Source organism: Mastigoproctus giganteus, chromosome 6 (assembly GCF_048544385.1).
Source record: "Mastigoproctus giganteus isolate SK-2022 chromosome 6, ASM4854438v1, whole genome shotgun sequence".
Lineage (NCBI taxonomy): Eukaryota > Metazoa > Arthropoda > Arachnida > Uropygi > Thelyphonidae > Mastigoproctus > Mastigoproctus giganteus.
This window is the reverse complement of record NC_143580.1, coordinates 86,925,221-86,947,509: the sequence shown is the minus strand read 5'-3', so window position 1 is coordinate 86,947,509 and position 22,289 is coordinate 86,925,221. Positions and strand designations below refer to the sequence as shown.

General features: G+C 39.0%; 1 protein-coding gene across 1 annotated transcript in view; it reads left to right on the top strand.

Annotated features, from left to right (window-relative positions):
* LOC150084455 (enoyl-CoA hydratase domain-containing protein 3, mitochondrial) overlaps positions 1–22,289 on the top strand; it is a 144,665-nt gene that overhangs the window by 75,915 nt on the left and 46,461 nt on the right. The window lies entirely within an intron of this gene.

Here is a 22,289-nt window from a genome sequence, read left to right as displayed (position 1 = left end):
CGCAGCATAATTGCATTCCTGTCCATATGGTCCTGCATACTTCTTTAACCAGTGACTCCATTATTATCCTTGGAGCAGATGTTAAGCTTACAGGTTTGTAATTACTAATGTTACCTTTTGATCCCCCTTTATGAATTAGGGATACATTCACACATCTCCAGTCCATAGGGACCTCCCCCTGAATCGAAGGATGCTCTCATAATTATTGCTAAGGGTTTTCTCAGTTTCTTTTCTGCCTCCCTTAATATGATTGGATAGATTCCATTCACCCCAGGTGCCTTTTTTACGTTCAGTAATCACAAAACCATTTAGTTCCCCATTAGAGTTTGATAAACTTCTGACATCTCCTCCCATAAAGAATTCCTCTTGAGTGAATGTAGATGCAAAATATCTATTCAATTTGTCAGCAACCTGAACAGGGTCATCTGCGGTTAACCTATTGACATCAAGTAGCCCAATGTGATTCAACCCCTTCCTTCTACTGTTAATTTTTTTTAGTAATGGCAACATGATAAAAGGAAGCACAGCTTATACAGAACTAACCAAAAAAAAAATAATAATAATGAATACCTTCATTTGCTCATTCATTCTAATAATTTATCCAAACCTTCTCTAAATTTCTTCAACCTAAATATGAGTTAGTTTCTGATGGACATCATGGCAGTATTCCTTACATTTTGAGGATACAGTATTCGCAATCCAACCACTAGATAACCCACTGAACTGAACCTGTGGACAACTCTTTAGGAGGCATCCAGATCAGCTAGTGTATAATCTCACTTCTACTCTGCCAGGTAGTGACGAGGGAGTCCAAATAGTGCATATGTGGGGCACATTGTCAAGGCCTGTGCCAAGGAGATAGGTGTGCTCTTGTTGCATGTACACAATATCCAAAAATTTTAATGATTTATTCATCATGTTTCCCCCCTAAACTTTTACTTCATCTACTGAATACATCATGCATAGTCAAACTAATAAAAGAAACTTATCTGTGAAAAGATCTAAACCTCCCATACTCTTCCGTAGTCATTTCACAAATGTATGTGGTCTCAATTCCAATCTCGATGATGTCCACTACCAATTATAATCTGCCAAGCCGCACTCACTTTTCCCGGCAGAGTTTCAATTACCAGCTAACTCAAGTACTACTCATCTCAGTTGTCCTAACTATTTGATCAGTGATTAGGTACAAGTACTAAGTACCACTTTTGCTTCAAAAGTGGTGCTTAGTACTTGTAAAGTACTAGAATTGCCAAATGATGCAAGAAAGCAAGTTTATACAGCATCGGCCAATATACATATATCCACTCTAATTTAGAACCTTCTCAGGCTTAAAATCTGTCTGGTCTATTCTGCCAAATTCATCTGTTGCCTCTATGATTCTACCGATTCCACTAATGCCAGGACTGTTTGACTTCTTTTCCTCACCTCTATTTTAGCATTAGCATTAGTAGAGGCATATGATGCAAGAAAGCAAGCTTATGCAGCATCAGCCAGAAAAAAAAAAAAAACTTCCACTGCACCCCTCCATTCGTTCAAAATACCTGTCCAGCTGAGCCTTAAATTTATTTAGGCTATCAACCTCCACAACAAGGGATGGAAGTCTGTTCCACCAACCAACTACCCGCTGGCTAAAGGCAAATTTCCGCACGTCTGTCCTACATCTGTCTTTCCTCAATTTGAATTTATGCTCTCTCAGGTGATTATTCTGAGCAAGAGGCAGAATCCCATCAGCATTGGGCATGCTCAAACCATTCAAGGCTTTATACACCTCTATCAGATCACCTCGCCAGTGCCTACTCTCCAGACACTGTAATTTGCAAAACTTAAGCCTTTCTTCGTAAGAGCAACCCTTTGTTCCATTCACTAACCTTGTTGCCCTTCTCTGTACTCGTTCCAGCAGCTCTACATCCTTCTTGAAATGAGGCTTCCAGACCTATATACAGTACTAAAGGCGTGGCCTGACCATTGCCTTATACAAGGGAATAATCACCTCCTTATCCGGGCTAGAAAAATTCCTGTATATCATTGATAAGACACCATGAGCTACTCTTGCAGCCTGTTCGCACTGCTCAGAGATCTTCATATCTGCCTGCACAATTACTCCCAGGTCCTTTTCATTCTCTACCACTGTCAGTGTAGTACCACAGAATTTATAAATTGCTCTGGGGTTGCGGTTTCCCATATGTAGTACTTTACATTTGCCACCTCTCAGCCCATCTGCTCAACCTTTCCAGATCCTGTTACAGCAGCATAGCATCAGTACTGTCCTTAACAACCTGCCAACTTTTGTATCGTCTGCAAACTTGGGCATTAAGCTTGATATACCATCATCAATATTATTTATAAATACAGAAAACAATAATGGACCCAACACTGAACCCTGAGGGACTCCACTGATAACATTAGTCCACGATGAGCAGTGTCCGTTGATTACCACTCTCTGTCTTCTCCCCCTCAACCACCCCTTTATCTATAGCAGCAGTTTGCCTCCAATGCCACACTGCTCCAATTTGTGCAGCAGTCTTCCATGTGCAACAGTATCAAAACCCTTTCTAAGATCCAAGTATAGAATATCAAAGTTATTCCCTGCATCCAGTTCTTTTGTGACTGCATAGTATCCAATCAAATTGGTCAGGCAAGACTTTCCCTCAACAAAACCATGCTGTGTGCGGGCTGTAACTAAAGCCTTGTCTAGATGATCCTGCAGTGCTTCTTTAACCAGGGCCTCCATTAATTTTCCTGGAACAAAAGTTAAACTCACAGGTCTATAATTACTTGTGTCAGCCTTTGATCCTCCTTTGGAAATTGGGGTCACATTTGCACATCTCCAGTCTATGGGTACCACCCCTGAGTCCAAGGAAGCTCTCATAATTATGGCTAAGGGTTTGCTTACTTCCTTTTCTGCCTCCTTTAATATAACTGGATAGATCCCATCCACCCCATGGGCCTTTCTTGTGTTTATCTTCAACAATTTCTCCTCCACTTTACTGTCAATTATTACAAGATAGATTGTCTAGCTTACTGCCAGAGTTGAATACACCTCTGGCATTCCCCTCGCTGAATAACTCCTCATGTGTGAATGTTGATGCAAAATATTCATTTAGTTTGATAGCTATCTGAGCAGGATCATCAACAGTTGAACCATCGATATCAAGTGGACCAATCTGATTCATCCCCTTCCTTCTAGAGTTTACATAAGTAAAGAACTCTTTGCATCCCTTGCCAAAGATTTCTCGTGATCTGCTTTCGCTTGCCTAGCCTCCTTTGTAACTTGATTACAGATCAACTTATATCTATCATAGGCTTCTGTGTTACGTGTTAATTTATATGTATCCCATGCATTTTTCTTCTCTGCCATATGTCTCATTAGTTCATCTGACATCCATTTAGGCCTAAACCTTGAACAATATTTCTTAGTTGGTATGTAAAGCGTTGTAGCTTCCAAGATAAGTTCTTTGAATGCTTCCCATTTTGAATTTGCTGTTGGTACATCATCAGTTGGTCCCACTGTATAGAATTTAAATACTGTCTCAGACCATCGTAGTTGCCTTTACGAAAGCAATAATTACAGCCTTCCCTTTACCCCTGATGGTAGTTACCTCTTTGAGTTGTTGTTTGTTGTTTTGGTTTTTAGGAGCATTAGCAACTAAGGCCACATTGCTCCGGGAATATGCGGTGGTCATTCCCTGACTTTTCCGCATCCTCCGTATTTGGTGGTGATGGGTACGAACCCCGGTCTAATCAAGAAGCGTGTGCTATGCACTGTTGCTCCTTCCCACCTGGCTACGGAGGCGCCACCTCTTTGAGTAAATCCCACTTCAGCACACTGTGATCACTACCACCTTGTGGTTCCTCTATCTGCAGATTCTTAATGCATGAAGAATCACTACTGATAATCAAATCAAGAGTATTATTCCTTCTAGTTGCCTCCCAAACATGCTGATGTAGAAAACAATCATCTAATAAATCCATAAAAGCCTTGCTAACGTGTGTGAGTGACCAACCCACAAATTCCAGTCAATATCTGGGAAATTAAAATCCTCCATTAGAAGACTCTCTGATTTACTTGCCCACTCTATTTCCCTGTACAGTTTTTTATTATACTCATCAGAGTCATTAAGCCTATAGCACACTCTTACTCTCAATTTTCATCTCCCAATGCTTATGTCACACCAAACTGACTCGACAGTGCACTGTCCAGCGATGTCGACTGGCTACACTTCCTTGGATTTTGTGTTTCTTAACTAATAGCATAATCCCTCCTCCCTTCCTATCCTGTCTATCCTTTCTGTAGACATTGTACTCCCCAAATTCCATGTCTGCATTCCTTATATCTGTGTGACACCACGTCTCTGTTATCCCAACAATATCTGCCTTTGATGCTTTGAACAATACCTCAAATTCATCAAATTTATTTACCAAACTCCTAGCATTGGTGTACACCCAAGTATACATGCGCCTGTTCTTTTTTTTTTAGCTACCCTAACACAACCCATGTGTTTACTTGTACCACAATGACTCCCAGCAGTCGCTGAAATATCCTGCATCTTGTTTTCCAGGCTGCTGCTCATTCCAATAGAAGCAGTGCAAGAATCACTTTCACCTCTGCCAGTGGCTACTGTTAATCTGTTAGTCCTTGTATCCCCCCAAGCTAGCAGTTTTCCAACCCACCTAACACTGCCTCGATAGCATCAGCAAACATTCTTGCACCCTTTCTATTTAAGTGTATCCCATCCCTGTAGAAGCAGTCCCTTCTGTTAACAAGTACAGACCAGGCTGAAAAAAATTCTACCCTTGAGCCCTACACAGTCTTTCCGGGGCCGAATTGATTGACAAGGCTCTCATCATATACTCCCTCCTATCGTGTCTGGGCAGAATTGCAGACACTTTCAAATTCAACCCTAATTCAGGGCTTTTTTTCAACAGTGACCTGTACTTGTTAAGTAATTCTGCCGGTCTCCTACTCTTAATATCATTAGTGCCAACGTGTACAACTATGTCACCTTTTGTGCCCTTAAAAGATGATATCCGCTCTACAACGTCATCAGCCTTTACCCCTGGCAGACATACTCTGGTCCTGTTCCACCTATCCTTTTTACAAAGCATGTTCCCCATTTCCCTGACAATAGATTCACCAACAACTACTAATTCCTGTGGGACCAGCGCATTCTGCCTTGGGGGTTGCCGCTGTTGCGTGATGACCAAGTGCAAGCTCTGGAGTTGAAATGGGCAGCTGAGAGCTTGATGGGCCCTCACTTTAATTCCTTTGAGGACATCCACCCTGTCCTTCAAGCTTTCATATAGGCCCATAACAACGCTGAGTTGTAGCCTGATTTTGTTACACTCCTTGCATCGTGCACGCGCGCACACAAAGACATCTCCCATGGCAATATCATGTCCCATACCCGAATGCTCCACAAACATCATGCAAGCAGTGCATTTTAAAAGGCTGTGATTCAGAGGGCAACTGCCCCCCTCAGTTCTCCTCTGAGCCTTTTGCTTTGCTGCTCTGGTCTGAGTCATGATTTCGATTTAATTTCAATAAAATTTAAATTTCAGTACAAAATTATAACCCTAAACTTGTATCCCAACACAGTTATAACGCTACATATATTTTTCAGTATCAAATATTATCTACGAGTTCTGTTTATATAACTTCCATATCAAGTTATGTATTAATTAATTATGTTTCGTTTGTAATCTAAGTCGTTATATGTATTTAGTGAAAAGTATAATTTAATTGACAACAACGTTTAACAAAATTAGTAGATTCAAAAGTGGTACTTAGTACTTGTAAAATATTAGTATTGGCAAATGATGCAAGAAAGCAAGTTTATACAGCATCGGCCAATATACATATCTCCACTCTAATTTAGAACCTTCTCTGGCTTAAAATCTGTCTGGTCTATTCTGTCAAATTCATCTGTTGCCTCTATCATTCCACCGATTCCACTAATCACACAGAACTGTTTGACTTCTTTTCCTCAACTCTGTTTTCTCCAGTATAACTTTCCTAACAGTGACATAACCTTCCTTAGTTAACATTAATTTTCACAGCTCCATTTGTTTTCAGATTTCTAATTACATAGACCTAGCTGGTTGAGATAATGAGGCTTTTGCAATTACTAATGACCTCACACTGCTGTTCATTTACCTACATTCCCATCCCAACACTCTTGAATTTTTTCCCAACAGTAATCCTCCAAAGTACATGATCAACGTTAGTGGTCCTCTAAGTGCCTCAGATTACAACTTTGTAATTGTTTCTACCAAATGGACTCTTTGTCTCTCGTGGCTATTCCCACCATTGTGATAGTATTAGTAGTGGAAAATGATGCAAGATAGCAAGTTAACATTAGCATTTTATATATATAAGCATAGAAATCTTTGCTGCTTTTCTTGGCATTCTTCACCAGAGACTTCTCGTAATCTGCCTTAGCTTGCCTAACCTCCTTTGTCACTTGATTACAGACTACTTTATATCTACCATAGGCTTCTCTATCATCCATTAATTTATATCCCATGCACTTTTCTTTTCTGCCATTTGGCTGAATAGTTCATCTGACATCTGTTTAGGTCTAGGCCTTGAACAATATTTCTTATGAAAAGCCTAGTGGCTTTTATTAAGAAAAATTTCTTTGATTACTTCCCTGAATGCTTCCCATTTAGAATTTGCTGTTGGTAACATCATCAGTTGCTCCTACAACATGGAATTTAAAAACTGTCTGAGGCCACTGTAGTCACTCTTACAAAAACAAAAGCATTTCCCTTTACTCTTGACAGCAGTTATTAGCATTAGTAGAGGCATTTGATGCAAGAAAGCAAGCTTATGCAGCATCAGCCAAAAAAATTAAAGTAAAATAAATAAATAAAAAATAACCACTTCCACTTCACCCCTCTGTTCGTTCGAAATACCTGTCCAGCCGAGCCTTAAACTTATTTAGGCTATCAACTTCCACGACAAGGGATGGAAGTCTGTTCCACCTACCAACCACCCGCTGGCTAAAGGCAAATTTCCGCACATCTATCCTACATCTGTCTTTCCTCAATTTGAATTTATGCCCTCTCAGGTGATTATTCTGAGCAAGAGGAAGAATCCCATCAGCATTGAGCATGCTCAAACCATTCAAGGCTTTGTACACCTCTATCAGATCACCTCGCTGCTGCCTAGTCTCCAGACACTGTAATTCGCAAAACTGAAGCCTTTCTTCGTAAGAGCACCCCTTTGTTCCATTCACTAATCTTGTTGCCCTTCTCTGTACTTGTTCCAGCAGCTCTACATCCTTCTTGAAATGAGGTCTCCAGGCCTGTATACAGTACTCTAGGTGTGGCCTGACCATTGCCTTATACAAGGGAATAATCACCTCCTATCCCTGCTAGAAAAATTCCTATATATCATTGACAATACACCATGAGCTACTCTTGCAGCACGTCTGCACTGCTCAGAGAACTTCATATCTGCCTGCACAACCACCCCCAGGTCCCTTTCATTCTGTACCACTGTCAGTGTAGTACCACAGAGTTGATATGTTCCTCTGGGGTTGCTGTTTCCCATATGTAGTACTTTACATTTGTCAATGTTAAACTTCATTTGCCGCCTCTCAGCCCATCTGCTCAACCTTTCCAGATCCTGTTGCAGCAGCATAGTGTCAGTAGTGTCCTTGACAACCCTGCAAACCTTCGTATCATCTGCAAACTTGGACATTAAGCTTGATATACCATCATCAATATCATTTATAAATACAGAAAACAATAAAGGACCCAATACTGAACCCTGAGGGACTCCACTAATAACATTAGTCCACGATGAGCAGTGTCCATTGATTACCACTCTCTGTCTTCTCCCCCTCAGCCACCCCTTTATCCATAGCAGCAATTTGCCTCCAATGCCACACTGCTCCAATTTGTGCAGCAGTCTTCCATGTGCAACAGTATCAAAAGCCTTTCTAAGATCCAAGTATATAATATCAAAGTTATTCCCTGCATCCAGTTCTTTTGTGACTGCATCATAGTATCCAATCAAATTGGTCAGGCAAGACCTCCCCTTAACAAAACCATGCTGTGTCTGAGCTATAACTGAAGTCTTGTCTTGATGATCCTGCAGTGCTTCTTTAACCGGTGCCTCCATTAATTTTCTGGGAACAGAAGTTAAACTCACATGTCTATAATTACTTGTGTCAGCCTTTGATCCTCCTTTGTGAATTGGGGTCACAGATTACAACTTTGTAATTGTTTCTACCGAATGGACTCTTTGTCTCTCATGGCTATTCCCACCCTTGTGATAGTATTAGTAGTGGAAAATGATGCAAGATAGCAAGTTAACATTAGCATTTTATATATATAAGCATAGAAATCTTTGCTGCTTTTCTTGGCATTCTTCACCAGAGACTCCTCGTAATCTGCCTTAGCTTGCCTAACCTCCTTTGTCACTTGATTACAGACTAATTTATATCTACCATAGGCTTCTGTATCATCCATTAATTTATATCCCATGCACTTTTCTTCTCTGCCATTTGGCTGAATAGTTCATCTGACATCTGTTTTAGGCCTAGGCCTTGAACAATATTTCTTATGAAAAGCCTAGTAGCTTCTTTGATTACTTCCCTGAATGCTTCCCATTTAGAATTTGCTGTTGGTAACATCATCAGTTGCTCCTGCAACATGGAATTTAAAAACTGTCTGAGGCCACTGTAGTCACTCTTACAAAAACAAAAGCATTTCCCTTTACTCTTGACAGCAGTTATGTCTTTGATCAAAGTCTAGCTTAGTACACTGATCGCTGCCACCCAGTGGGTCTTTTACCTGCAGATTCTTAATGCATGAAGAATTGCTGCTGATAACCAGATCAAGAATATTGCTTCTTCGTTTGCCTGTCAACACGCTGCTGTAAAACAATAGTCATCCACGAAATCCACAAAAGTCTTGCTAGTGTACGAGTCTTGCCATTCAATGTCTTTAAAGTTAAAATCTCCCGTTATGAGACATTGATTTCCTGGCCGACTGTGTTTGGTAAACTCATCACTGTCGTTATGCTTATAACACACTCCTACTCTCAATTTTGTTTTCCCAGTGCTTATATCACACCAAACTGACTCAACATAGCACTCATCACTCATATTGAGTGGATGCACTGCCTTAGATTTAATATGCTTCATAATCCCTCTTGACCTGTCTGTCCTTCCTTTATACATTGTACTCCCCATATTCAAATTCAGCATCACTTGTCTGAGTGACACTATGTCTCTGCTGTCCCTGCAATGTCTGCATTTGATGACTTAATCAGTACTTCACGTACATCAAATTTATATACAATGCTCCTAGCACACTAGTGTGCTAGGAGCATTGTATATAAATTTTACATTAGTGGACAACTAAGAGCAAGAACATGCACATGTTCTTGCTCTTAGTTGTACTTATACAGGCGCATTATAGCCATAGTAGCTTATGCGCCATTAAACGCCCATAACAACAACAATTGTACTTACACAGCCCATGTATTCACTGGTTCCATGATGACCCACGGCAGTAATGTTGATGATAGTGTGTGTGTGTGTGTGTGCAAGTATAAAAAGTACACAAGGGATTTAATTCTTTGTAGCACCATGTCATTGTCCTAAACATATCTTATAGTTTTTATGAATGGTAATGACAAAAGCTAATTAAAGTTACCTCAGCTCAACCATGGCGTTAATGACACTGGTGACCATGTATCCTCCTCCTAAATGCATTCTTATGAAAATTAAGATTGTGTATATGTGTAAACAGTAATTCTACTGAGACCTATTTTTTATCATTATTAATTTGCACCATTCTTTCTTAATAAAAAAAATCTGTTGTCTTTTTATACAGAGCATCAATAGGATTATTCTGTTCTACACCTGGCATTGCCTTATCAAGAGCTGTTCCTCATAAGGTGGCCTCTTATATGTTATTCACAGGATACAATATTAGTTCTATAGGTAATCATTTATTTTATTCTAGTATAGTGTGCATTTAAGAGCAATTTGATGACATTGTAAACTAATTATTGCTATACTAATAGGTAGCACACATTGCATCATAAATTTGCAATTAATATTATCAGCTTACAGTGCTTTTCAAGTAATTTTCCAACTCACCACACCACTTGAAACAGACATAGTTACATATTTTATGATGATTGTTTATCTTGTAATTTTTCTATGTAATGTAAGGTAAGGTACTGTTCAAGTAAAAAGGACTATTTATAATAGTTACCAACAGAATACTGTTGAATTATTTGTGCAGTCAAGGTAAACAAACAAGTTATGAAATCAGTCAGTTGTATACAATATTTAAGAATTATCTGAAGTTCAATTGGTAATTTTTCTGACAGAATCCTAATTATTTGCTTATAATTCCTTTCTCTTCAAAGGTGGTACTTGTTCTTATGTCTGTTCTGATATTCCCTGTCAGAGACAGTAATTTGGAAACTCCTCTTTCTGATCTTCTCTGGTTTAAAATCACTCTACCCCATTATGACAAATTCATTTGTTGCCACTATTGATCTCTCAATTCTACTAATTCCTTGGAACTCTTTAACTTCCTTTCTTAGAAACTTAAATTTCTCCGTCCAACTTTCCTGATAGTAAGGTAATTTTTCTTTGCAATTTTAATGTTCACAACTCCAGCTGGCTTCAGTTTTCTAGGCACATGGACCCAGCTGGTCAAGATGCAATTTGCAATTCTTTGTAGTTAAAATTTATAATTGTACTAATGTACTAATGATTGTTAATTTACCTATAGACAATCCTAACCACACAGCCAGCACGCTTGATCTTTTTCTCACAAACAACCCTTGAGGTGAGTGGTCCTCTGCACACCTCGGATCACAACTTGGTAATGCTCTCTTCTCCAATAGAGCCTTTCTCTCGCAGCCATTCTCAGCCTCATATTATTTATCATTACATGAATGCAAAATGGGATAATGTGTGAGATTTTTATTCTTCCTCTCCTTGGTTGGATTACTGTTTTAATTCTTCTGATTTCACTGTTTGCTCAGATCATGTTGAAATTATTCTTGTAGGTATGAAATCCTTCATTCCGTGCTCCACCCTAAAATCTCATCCTTCATCTAAACTTTAGGTTTTCCAATAATTATTCTAAAGCTGTTCAAGATAAATTGTTGCATGTTTCAATTGGCTAGCATTGAGATCTCAAGGTTCATTTTCTGCCTATGCCAAAGCTTGTAACAATTCTAAAGCAGTTATTAATCAGTCCAAACTAGATTTTGATTGGGCAAAGAGTAGAAATCTTGATTCTTGTCCAAACAGTAGTCAAGAATCCTGGTCTCTTGCCAAAGGTATTGGCTGCAACTTTTGCCCATCTGTATTCCCACCTCTGTTAAAACCTGATGGTTCTATTGTCACCTCAGCTAAAGATAAAACCAGCTTTTAGCATACTACTTTTCTTCTAACTCTAGTATTGACAATCTTGGTAAACTACCTCCTACCATTCCCAGTACATTCCACTCAAAAGTCTCCTGTGGTCTTCTTTCAAGAGGATGTCAGAAGAATTTTGATCAGTCTTGATGTCAAGAAAGCTCCAGGTCCTCATAATATTTCTTCACTTGTTCTCAAAACCTGTGCTCCTGAGCTTACTCTCATACTGTGTTACCTTTTTCCACTTTTTTTTCCACTAGTGTCTTTCCTTCTGCTTGAAAATTTTCTCACATCTGGCCAGTTCCTAAAAAGGGTAAAAAATCTCTCCCATCCAGTTATCATCCCATCATACATATCTCTGTTCTTCACAAAGTATTGGATAAATCCATTAATTACCAACTCCTAAGCTATCTTGAAACCTTCATGTGATGAATGATTACCAATATGAATTCTGTCAATGTCAATCCATACTGACTTATTCCACCTGTTTACAAATTCAGTGGAAAAGTTTGGTGAAACTGAAGCAGTTGCTCTTGAAATTTCAAAGGCTTTTGATTGTGTTTAGCATAATGGTCTCCTAAATAAGTTAAATAAATCCATCTGACTGGAAATCCTGTCCATACTTTGCTAGCTATAGCACATTGCATTCCACCTTCCAGTTTGAGAAACCTTGCCCTGTACAAACAGCTTAAACTTCTCAAATATCCACTATCAATTCTTTAAATGCTGATCACCAGATAATTCTCCAGAGTGGCAAAGATAGCTTAATTTAAATTTAGTTAACTTAATTGAAATTAAGTTAATTTCAATCCCTCTAAAACTCAGTCCTGTCTTATATCTCACAAGAAGGATTCTTCTGCCATTATGCTTACCTTTGATGACACTCAGATTTCAGACAAGATCACATATCTCTATTAGTGATAACCCTGATGTCTAATCTGTCTTAGCATAAGCACATTACAAATATTGCTTCCTCTGCATCTAAAAAACTCTGTTTTCTCTTTTTCGCTCAGTGTTACGTTTCTTCTAAACAGCTTCTTACTCTGTATAAATCTCAATGAAATGTTGTTCTCATATTTGATGCAATGCCCCAAACCTCCTTCAGGCTTCTAGACCCCATTTTAAAGAGGATAGTTAAGTTAATTAATGACTCATCTTTTACAAAGTCTCTTCACTCTCTGTCTCAGATGTTCTGTTTCTTCTGCATGCCTTTTCTGAACATATTTGTGTGGGCACTGTTACTCTAAATTGGCCTCTATAATTCTCCTTCTCTCTTCCAAACCAGTCTGAACAAGTTGCCCGACTGGTCACCATCCATTTACTATCCAACTGCAGGCTCACTGAACCAACTTTTCTTTTTCCTTATTTATCTCGTCATCTTCCATTTTCTGGAACAACCTCCCTTCACACATATCACACATTTCTTGAAAATTACAATCTACAGAAATTCAAGTCTGTTGTCAACAAGTATCTTTTTTCATCTCAACCTTCAACCCATGCATGGTACTGAGTGCTATAGGTTCTAATACCTTTCTTTTTTGTGTTTTCCCAAACACAAAAGAAGCAAATTTTTTCTTCACTTCTTTCATGTTTGGGAATATTTTGGGAAGAAGCAATATTTTTTCAAAACAAATTAATAAATAATGAGATTCAAGTAAAATGCATATAACAAAACACATTTTTGAAATGGTAGATCAATATAAAAAGCTTCACCAGCAGTTTTCTTTATTTATAGATATCTCCCCTTTATTATTCTAAATTGCAACACCTGAAATTTACTTTGTGCAGCATTGTTTATCTCAACATTCAAAAAAAATCTGACATTCAAACTCAGCATAAGCAGCACAGAGCATGCCAAAAATTCTGAATATTTTACACCACTTGGACGTTATATGAATTATAAACAGGACACAGTTTGAAATATATGGGGATAAACTGACGTTGTTACCAACATTGAATTCTAAATGGGAAGCCTTCAGGGACTTAATCTTCGAGGATACACGATTTTTCATACCATCTAAAAAATACTGTTCCAGGTTCGGGCCTAAATGGACGTCAGATGAATTAATGAGGCTCAAAGCAGAGAAGAAAAATGTATGGGATGCATATAAATTATCAGGTGCCACAGAAGCCTGTGGCAAATATAAGCTTCTCTGTAATCAAATTACAAAGGATGTTAGGCAGGTGAAGGCAGATTACAAGAATTCTTTGGCAAAGGATGCAAAGAAAAATGGCAAAGAGTTCTTTACTTATATAAACTCTAGAAGGAAAGGGATGAATCTCCAGATGCTGGAGATTCCACCCATCCTATTTCACCCATTCACTCACTCCAAACATTTGTCCAGTTCTACCTTGAATCTGTTTAAGCTATCATCTTCCACAACGACAGATGGAAGTTTGTTCCAGCAATCAGCCACCCACTGGCTAAAGGCAAACTTCCACACATCTATCCTACAACTGTCTTTCCTCAATTTGAATTTATGTCCTTTCAGGCGATTATTCTGAGCAACAGGAAGAATCCCATCAGCATTAAGAGTAGGAGACCGGCGGAATTACTTAACAAGTACAGGTCACTGATGAAAAAAAGCCGTGAATTAGGGTTGAAATTGAAAGTGTCTGCAATTCTGCCCAGACACGATGGAGGGAGTATATGATGAGAGCCCTGTCGATCAATTCGGCCCTGGAAAGATTGTGCAGGGCTCAAGGGGTAGAATTTTTTTCAGCCTGGTCTGTACTTGTTAACAGGAGAGACTGCTTCTACAGGGATGGGATACACTTAAATAGAAAGGGTGCAAGAATGTTTGCTGATGCTATCGAGGCAGTGTTAGGTGGGTCGGAAAACTGCTAGATTGGAGGGATACAAGGACTAATAGATTAACAGTAGCCACTGGCAGAGGAGAAAGTGATTCTTGCACTTCTTCTATTGGAATGAGCAGCAGCCTGGAAAATAAGATGCAGGATATTTCAGAGACTGCTGGGAATCATGGGGGTACAAGTAAACACATGGGTTGTGTTAGGGTGGCTAAGAGGAAGAGCAGGTGCATGTATACTTGCATGTACACCAATGCTAGGAGTTTAGTAAATAAATTTGATGAATTTGAGGTATTGCTCAAAACATCAAAGGCAGATATTGTTGGGATTTCAGAGACGTGGTGTCACACAGATATAAGGAATGCAGAACTGGAATTTGGGGAGTACAATGTCTACAGAAAGGATAGACAGGATAGGAAGGGAGGAGGGGTTATGCTATTAGTTAAGAAACACATAAAATCCAAGGAAGTGAAGCCAGTCGACATCGCTGGGCAGTGCAGTGTCGAGTCAGTTTGGTGTGACATAAGCATTGGGAGATAAAAATTGAGAGTGAGATTAGGCCTAATGACTCTGATGAATATAATAAGAAACTGTACAGAGAAATAGAGTGAGCCAGTAAATCAGAGAGTCTTATAATGGGGGATTTTAATTTCCCAGATATTGACTGGAATTTGGGGGTTGGTCACTCACACACTAGCAAGGCTTTTGTGGATTTATTGGATGATTGTTTTCTACATCAGCATGTTTGGGAGGCAACTAGAGGGAGTAATATTCTTGATTTGATTATCAGTAGTGATTCTTCATGCATTAAGAATCTGCAGATAAATGAACCACTAGGTGGCAGTGATCACAGTGTTCTGAAGTGGGAGTTACTCAAAGAGGTAACTACCATTAGGGGTAAAGGGAAGGGGTATTGCTTTCGTAAAGGCGACTACGATGGACTGAGACAGTATTTAAATTCTATACAGTGGGATCAACTGATGATGTTACCAACAGCAAATTCAAAATGGGAAGCATTCAAAGAACTTATCTTGGAAGCTACTAGGCTTTACATACCAACTAAGAAATATTGTTCAAGGTTTAGGCCTAAATGGATGTCAGATGAACTAATGAGGCATATGGCAGAGAAGAAAAATGCATGGGATACATACAAATTAACACGTGACACAGAAGCCTATGATAGATACAAGTTTATCTGTAACCAAGTTACAAAGGAGGTTAGGCAGGCGAAGGCAGATTACGAGAGATCCTAGGCAAGGGATGCGAAGAAAAACAGCAAAGAGTACTTATGTAAACTCTAGAAGGAAGGGGATGAATCAGATTGGTCCACTTGATATCGATGGGTCAACTGTTGATGACCCTGCTCAGGTAGCTAACAAACTAAATGAATATTTTGCATCAATATTCAACTCTAGCAGTAAGCTAGAGAATCTTGTAATAACTGAGAGTAAAGTGGAGGAGAAATTGTTGAAGATAAACACAAGAAAGGCACCTGGGGTGGATGGGATCTATCCAGTTATATTAAAGGAGGCAGCAAAGGAAGTAAGCAAACCCTTAGCCGTAATTATGAGAGCTTCCTTGGACTCAGGGGAGGCACCCATGGACTGGAGAAATGCAAATGTGACCCCAATTCACAAGGGAGGGTCAAAGGCTGACACAAGCAAGTAATTATAGACCTGTGAGTTTAACTTCTGTTCCAGGAAAATTAATGGAGGCACTGGTTAAAGAAGCACTGCAGGATCATCTAGACAAGACTTCAGTTATAGCTCGGACACAGCATGGTTTTGTTAAGGGGAAGTCTTGCCTGACCAATTTGATTGGATACTATGATGCAGTCACAAAAGAACTGGATGCAGGGAATAACTTTGATATTATATACTTGGATCTTAGAAAGGCTTTTGATACTGTTGCACATGGAAGACTGCTGCACAAATTGGAGCAGTGTGGCATTGGAGGCAAATTGCTGCTATGGATAAAGGGGTGGTTGAGGGGGAGAAGACAGAGAGTGGTAATCAGTGGACACTGCTCATCGTGGACTAATGTTATTAGTGGAGTCCCTCAGGGTTCAGTATTGGGTCCTTTATTGTTTTCTGTATTTATAAATGATATTGATGATGGTATATCAAGCTTAATGTCCAAGTTTGCAGACGATACAAAGGTTGGCAGGGTTGTCAAGGACACTACTGACACTATGCTGTTGCAACAGAATATGGAAAGGTTGAGCAGATGGGCTGAGAGGTGGCAAATGAAGTTTAACATTGACAAATGTAAAGTACTACATATGGGAAACAGCAACCCCAGAGCAATGTATCAACTCTGTGGTACTACACTGACAGTGGTAGAGAATGAAAGGGACCTGGGGGTGGTTGTGCAGGCAGATATGAAGTTCTCTGAGCAGTGCAGACGTGCTGCAAGAGTAGTTCATGGTGTATTGTCAATGATATATAGGAATTTTTCTAGCAGGGATAGGAGGTGATTATTCCCTTGTATAAGGCAATGGTCAGGCCACACGTAGAGTGCTGTATACAGGCCTGGAGGCCTCATTTCAAGAAGAATGTAGAGCTGCTGGAACGAGTACAGAGAAGGGCAACAAGATTTCTTTGGTGATATGATAGAAGTGTACAAAGCCTTGAATGGTTTGAGCATGCTCAGTGCTGATGGGATTCTTCCTCTTGCTCAGAATAATCACCTGAGAGGGCATAAATTCAAATTGAGGAAAGACAGATGTAGGATAGATGTGCGGAAATTTTCCTTTAGCCAGCGGGTGGTTGGTAGGTGGAACAGACTTCCATCCCTTGTCGTGGAAGTTGATAGCCTAAATAAGTTTAAGGTTCAGCTGGACATTTATTTCGAATGAACAGAGGGGTGAAGTGGAAGTGGTTATTTTTTATTTATTTATTTTACTTTATTTTTTTTTTTGGCTGATGCTGCATAAGCTTGCTTTCTTGCATCAAATGCCTATGCTAATGCTCAAACCATTCAAGGCTTTATACATCAGATCACCTCGCAGGTGCCTAGTCTCCAGACACTGCAATTTTAGAAACTTAAGCCTTTCTTTGTGAGCGCAACCCTTTGTTCCATTCACTAATCTTGTTGCCCTTCTCTGTACTCGTTCCAACAGTTCTACATTCTTCTTAAAATGATGCCTCCAGACCTGTATACAGTACTCAAGGTGTGGCCTGACAAATGCCTTATACAAGGGGATAATCACCTCCTTATCCCTGCTAGAAAAATTCCTGTATATCATTGGCAAGACACCATGAGCTACTCTTGCAGACTGTCTGCACTGCTCAGAAAACTTCATATCTGCTTGCACAATTACCCCCAGGTCCTTTTAACTCTCTACCACTGTCAGTGTAGTACTATATAGTTGATACATTACTCTGGGGTTACTGCTTCCCATATGCAGTACTTTACATTTGTCTATGTTAAACTTCAGTTGCCACCTCTCAGCCCATCTGCTCAACTTTTCTAGATCCTGTTGCAGCAGTGTACTGTCATTAGTGTCACTAACAACCCTGCCAACCTTTGTATTGTCTGCAAACTTGGACGTTAAGCATGATATACCATCATTAATATCACTGAGGAATACAGAGAACAACAATGGACACAACACTAAACCCTGTGGGACACCACTAATAACATTAGTCCATGAAGAGCAGTTTCCATTGATTAATTGATTACCACTCTGTCTTCTTCCACTGAACCAGACCTTTATCCATAGCATCAATTGCTTCCATTGCCACACTGCTCCAATTTGTGCAGCAGTATCAAAAGCTTTTCTAAGATCCAAATATATGATATCAAAATTATTGTTTGCATCCAGTTCCTTTGTGACTACATCATAGTATCCAATGAAATTGGTCAGACAAGACTTCCCCTTAACAAACCCATGCTGTGTCCAAGCTATAACTGAAGTCTTGTTTCTTTTCACTGGTAAAAGAAGCAATGCTTCTTTTACCAGTGCCTCCATTAATTTCCCTGGAACAGAAGCCAAACCAACAGGTCTGTAACCACCCGTGTCTCTCCCCCCCTGATTCCCCTTGTTGATTGGGGTCACATCGACACATCTCAAGATCCCATGCAAGTTTCTTCTTCACCATGAGTTTCATTAGTTCATCTGACATCCACTTAGGTCTTAGTAGCTTCTGTGATTATTTCCTTGAATGCTTCCCATTTAGAATTTGCTGTTGGTAAAATCATCAGTTGGCCTCCACTGTATAGAATTTAAAAACTGTCTGAGACCACTGTAGTCACCTTTATGAAAGCAAAACCCTTCCCTTTACCCCTGATGATAGTTACATCCTTGAGTAAATCTCACATTAATAGACTGTGATCACTGCCACCTAGTGGTGCCTTTATATGCATATTCTTAATACACGAATAATCACATCAAGAGTTTTACTTCCTCTGGTTGCCTCTCAAACATGCTGCTGTAGAAAACAATCATCCAGTAAATCCACCAAAGCCTTGTTAGTGTGTGAGCGACCAACTCACAAATTCCAGTCTATATCTGGAAAGTTAAAATCCCCCATTATAAGACAAACTGTTTTACCTGTCCACTATTTCTCTGTATAGTTGTTCATTGTACTCCTCAGAGTCATTAGGCCGAAACACACTCCGACCCTTGGCTTTGCTTTCCCAGTGCTTATGTCACACCAAACTGACTCAACACTTCACTGTCCACCCATGCCAACTGGATGCACTTACTTAGATTTTGTGTTTCTTCACAAACAGCATGACTCCCTCCTCTCTTTCTATCTTTTCTGTATCCATTGTAGTCCCTAAATTCCAGTTCTGCATTCCTTATCTCTGTGTGACACTATGTCTCTGATATCTCAACAATATCTACTTTTGATGTCTTCACTAGCACCTCAAATTCATCAAATTTGTTTACTATACTTTTAGCATTGGTGTACATGCAACTGTTCTTACTCTCAGTTACCCTTACATAACCCATATATTTACTTGTTCCATGATGACTCCCAGCAGTCTTTGAAATCCCCAGCACCTCGCTTTCTAAGCTGCTGCTCATTCCAATAGAAGCAGTGCAAGAATCGCTTTTACTTCTGCCTGTAGCTATTAATCTATTAGTTTGTTATTCCTCCCAAGCTGGCAGTTTTCCAACCCATCTAACACCAGCCGACCGGGCTAGCTGAGTGGGTAAAGTACCTGGCCCGGCAACCCAAAGGTCGCAGTTTCGATTCCCGCCTCGGGCTTGGATCAAAGTACTGCAAAAACTTTGGGAGGTGCAATATGGCCACAGAAGTCGATGCGCCAACAACTACCAAATCAAAAAAAAAAAAAAAAAAAAAAACCATCTAACACCGCCTCGGTATCATCAACAAATATTCTTGCACCCTTTCTATTTAAATGTATCCCATCCCTGTAGGAACAGTCTCTCCTGTTAAAGATCACCGAGAAAAATTCTACCCCACGAGCCTTACGCAATCTCTCCAAGGCTGAATTTATTGTCAAGGTTCTCATCATTTACTTCCTCCTATCGTGTCTGGGCAGAATTGTAGACACTTTCAAATTTAGCTCAAACTCGCGACTTTTTTTCAACTTTGACCTGTACTTGTTAAATAAGTCTTCAGATTTCCTATTCTTAATGTTATTAGTGCCAACGTGCACAACAATATCACCCTTTCTGCCATTAAAAGATGGTTATCTTCTCTATACAATGTCATCAACTTTTGCCCCCCGCAGACATACCCTGGTCCTATTCCACAATATATTTTCCATCTCCCTAACAATAGAGTCACCGACAATAACTAACTCCTGTGTGACCAGCACCTTCTGCCCTAAAGTTTGCCGCTGTGTTGCCTGATGCACAAGAATGAGCTCTGGCATTGAGTTTGGCAGCTGAGAGTTTGATGGGCCCTCCATTTTAATTCCTTTGAGGGCATCTACACTACTCTTCAGACGCTCATAGACGCCCATCAGAACACTGAGTTGGCACCTAGTTTCTTGACACTCTCTGCACCTAACATAGAGAAAGACATCTTCCTTGGCTAGATCATATCCTGTTCCAGAAAGCATTTTTTTAAGCTATAATGCATTTAAGAATTGCCCCCTTCAGTTCTATCCTGAACCACAGCACTCCTGCTATTTTTGTATGTTGCTTCGTTGCTCTGGTCTGTGGAATGATTTCTGTTTAAATACGATGTAATTAATTAACGATGAACATTAGTAAGGCTAATAAATTTATTTGATTAATTGACTATACTTGACTATAATAATAATAATATTCTTTATTAACATAAATTTTATACACTAGTGATTCCTTACACAGAAAGCCAGAGGAATCTTACATTTAGTTGTTTATACAAGTGATTTTGATTTATAAAAAAAAAAAATAAATAATAATAATAATAACAACTAAATAATAATTAATAGATCAAAGCAAAGATAATAGTCAAAATGTAAAAATGAATGAAGTAGTAATTACAGCGAAAAAAGGACTACAAGTTGAGCAGAACATGAAATGACATCGGCTAACTAAGATCGGCACTTACATAAATGCATGAGAACTACAATACTATACTAATTAATACAGTGATACTTATCCATTCTGCTATATAGTTTTACGTTGTACCTTAGCTATCAAGTTTGAGATATATACGGTTTCAAGTTTACTCCATACGGTAATAATCACAATGTTAAATTAGTTATATCCTTAGTAAAATACAAAAGATATATGTCCAAAAAGTGATTAAAACATTCAAAATACTTATTTATTACAATTAAAACCCTACTATTCTTCTGCGCTGCTGGTTACATGCATTATATTCTCTCCAAAACACCTATACGATAGCGGTATGAATAGCGAGTCGTAACTTACAAAATCACTAGCTAAATTTAAGAAAATAAGCTAACGAATGCCACTAAGCCTGTCTGAGACCAGTGTAGTCACTTTTACAAAAGCAAAACCCCTTCCCTTTTCCCATCATGGTAGTTACATCCTTAAGTAAATTCTACATCAATACACTGTGATCACTGCCACCCAATGGTTCTTTTATCTGCAGATTCTTGATTCATCAATCATCACTGCTAATAATGAGATCAAGAATATCACTTTCTTTTGTTGCCTCTCTAACATGCTGCTGTAGAAAACAGTCGTCCAATAAATCCACAAAATTCTAGTTATTGTGTGAGTGACCAACCCACGAGTTCACCTCAATATCTAGAAATTTAAAATCACCTATTATAAGACATTCTGATTTACTGACCCACGCTATTTATCTGTACAGTTGTTTGTTGTACTCATCGGAGTCATTAGGCTTATAACACACCCCTACTCTCATTTTTGCTTTCCCAGTGCTTATGTCGCACTAAACTGACTCAACATTGCACTGGTCACCTATGTTGACTGTATGTACTGCCTTAAAAAGGGCATTGAATGTCATAAGTAAAAGCAGTGAACTCAAGCTCCAAGAAATATATGATTTTTGAAAACTTTTGCCATTTTATTTATGTAATTGTCATATTATATTGTACTTTATAGTCCTAGTTACGCTTGTTATTTTGATTTTTAATTTAAATAGAGATTTTGTAGGTTACTACTTAATATACATAAAACTGTTATTTTGTTCGAATTTTGTCACCATTGTTATAATATAGAGTAAGAGGTAGGGAATTCAAATTTTTTAATTGTGTTAAATAGGTAGCTCTAATGTAAAATTAGATAACATAATACTTATCACTGCCTGTATAAATCTATTAGATAGTGTAGTATTGATAATTAATTAATTAAATTGATTAATCTTATTAATTTTCATTGTTAATCAATAATATTTAATTGGATATCATGCCCCACACTAGAGCAGCAAAGCAAGGCACAAAGTAGCAGGAGTGCTGTGGCTCGAGGGAGAACCGAGAGGAGCGATTCTCCAACACATCACAGCCTAAAAAAATATGCGACTTGCGAAATGTTTGCGGATATCTTTGTGATGTCTTTGTGTGTGTGCTGGGTGCAGAGAGTGTTAAGAAATTAGGCACCAACTCAGCTTTTTGAATGGTGTCTATGAGAGTTTGAAGAGTCGGGTATATGCCTTCGAAGGTATTAAAGTGGGG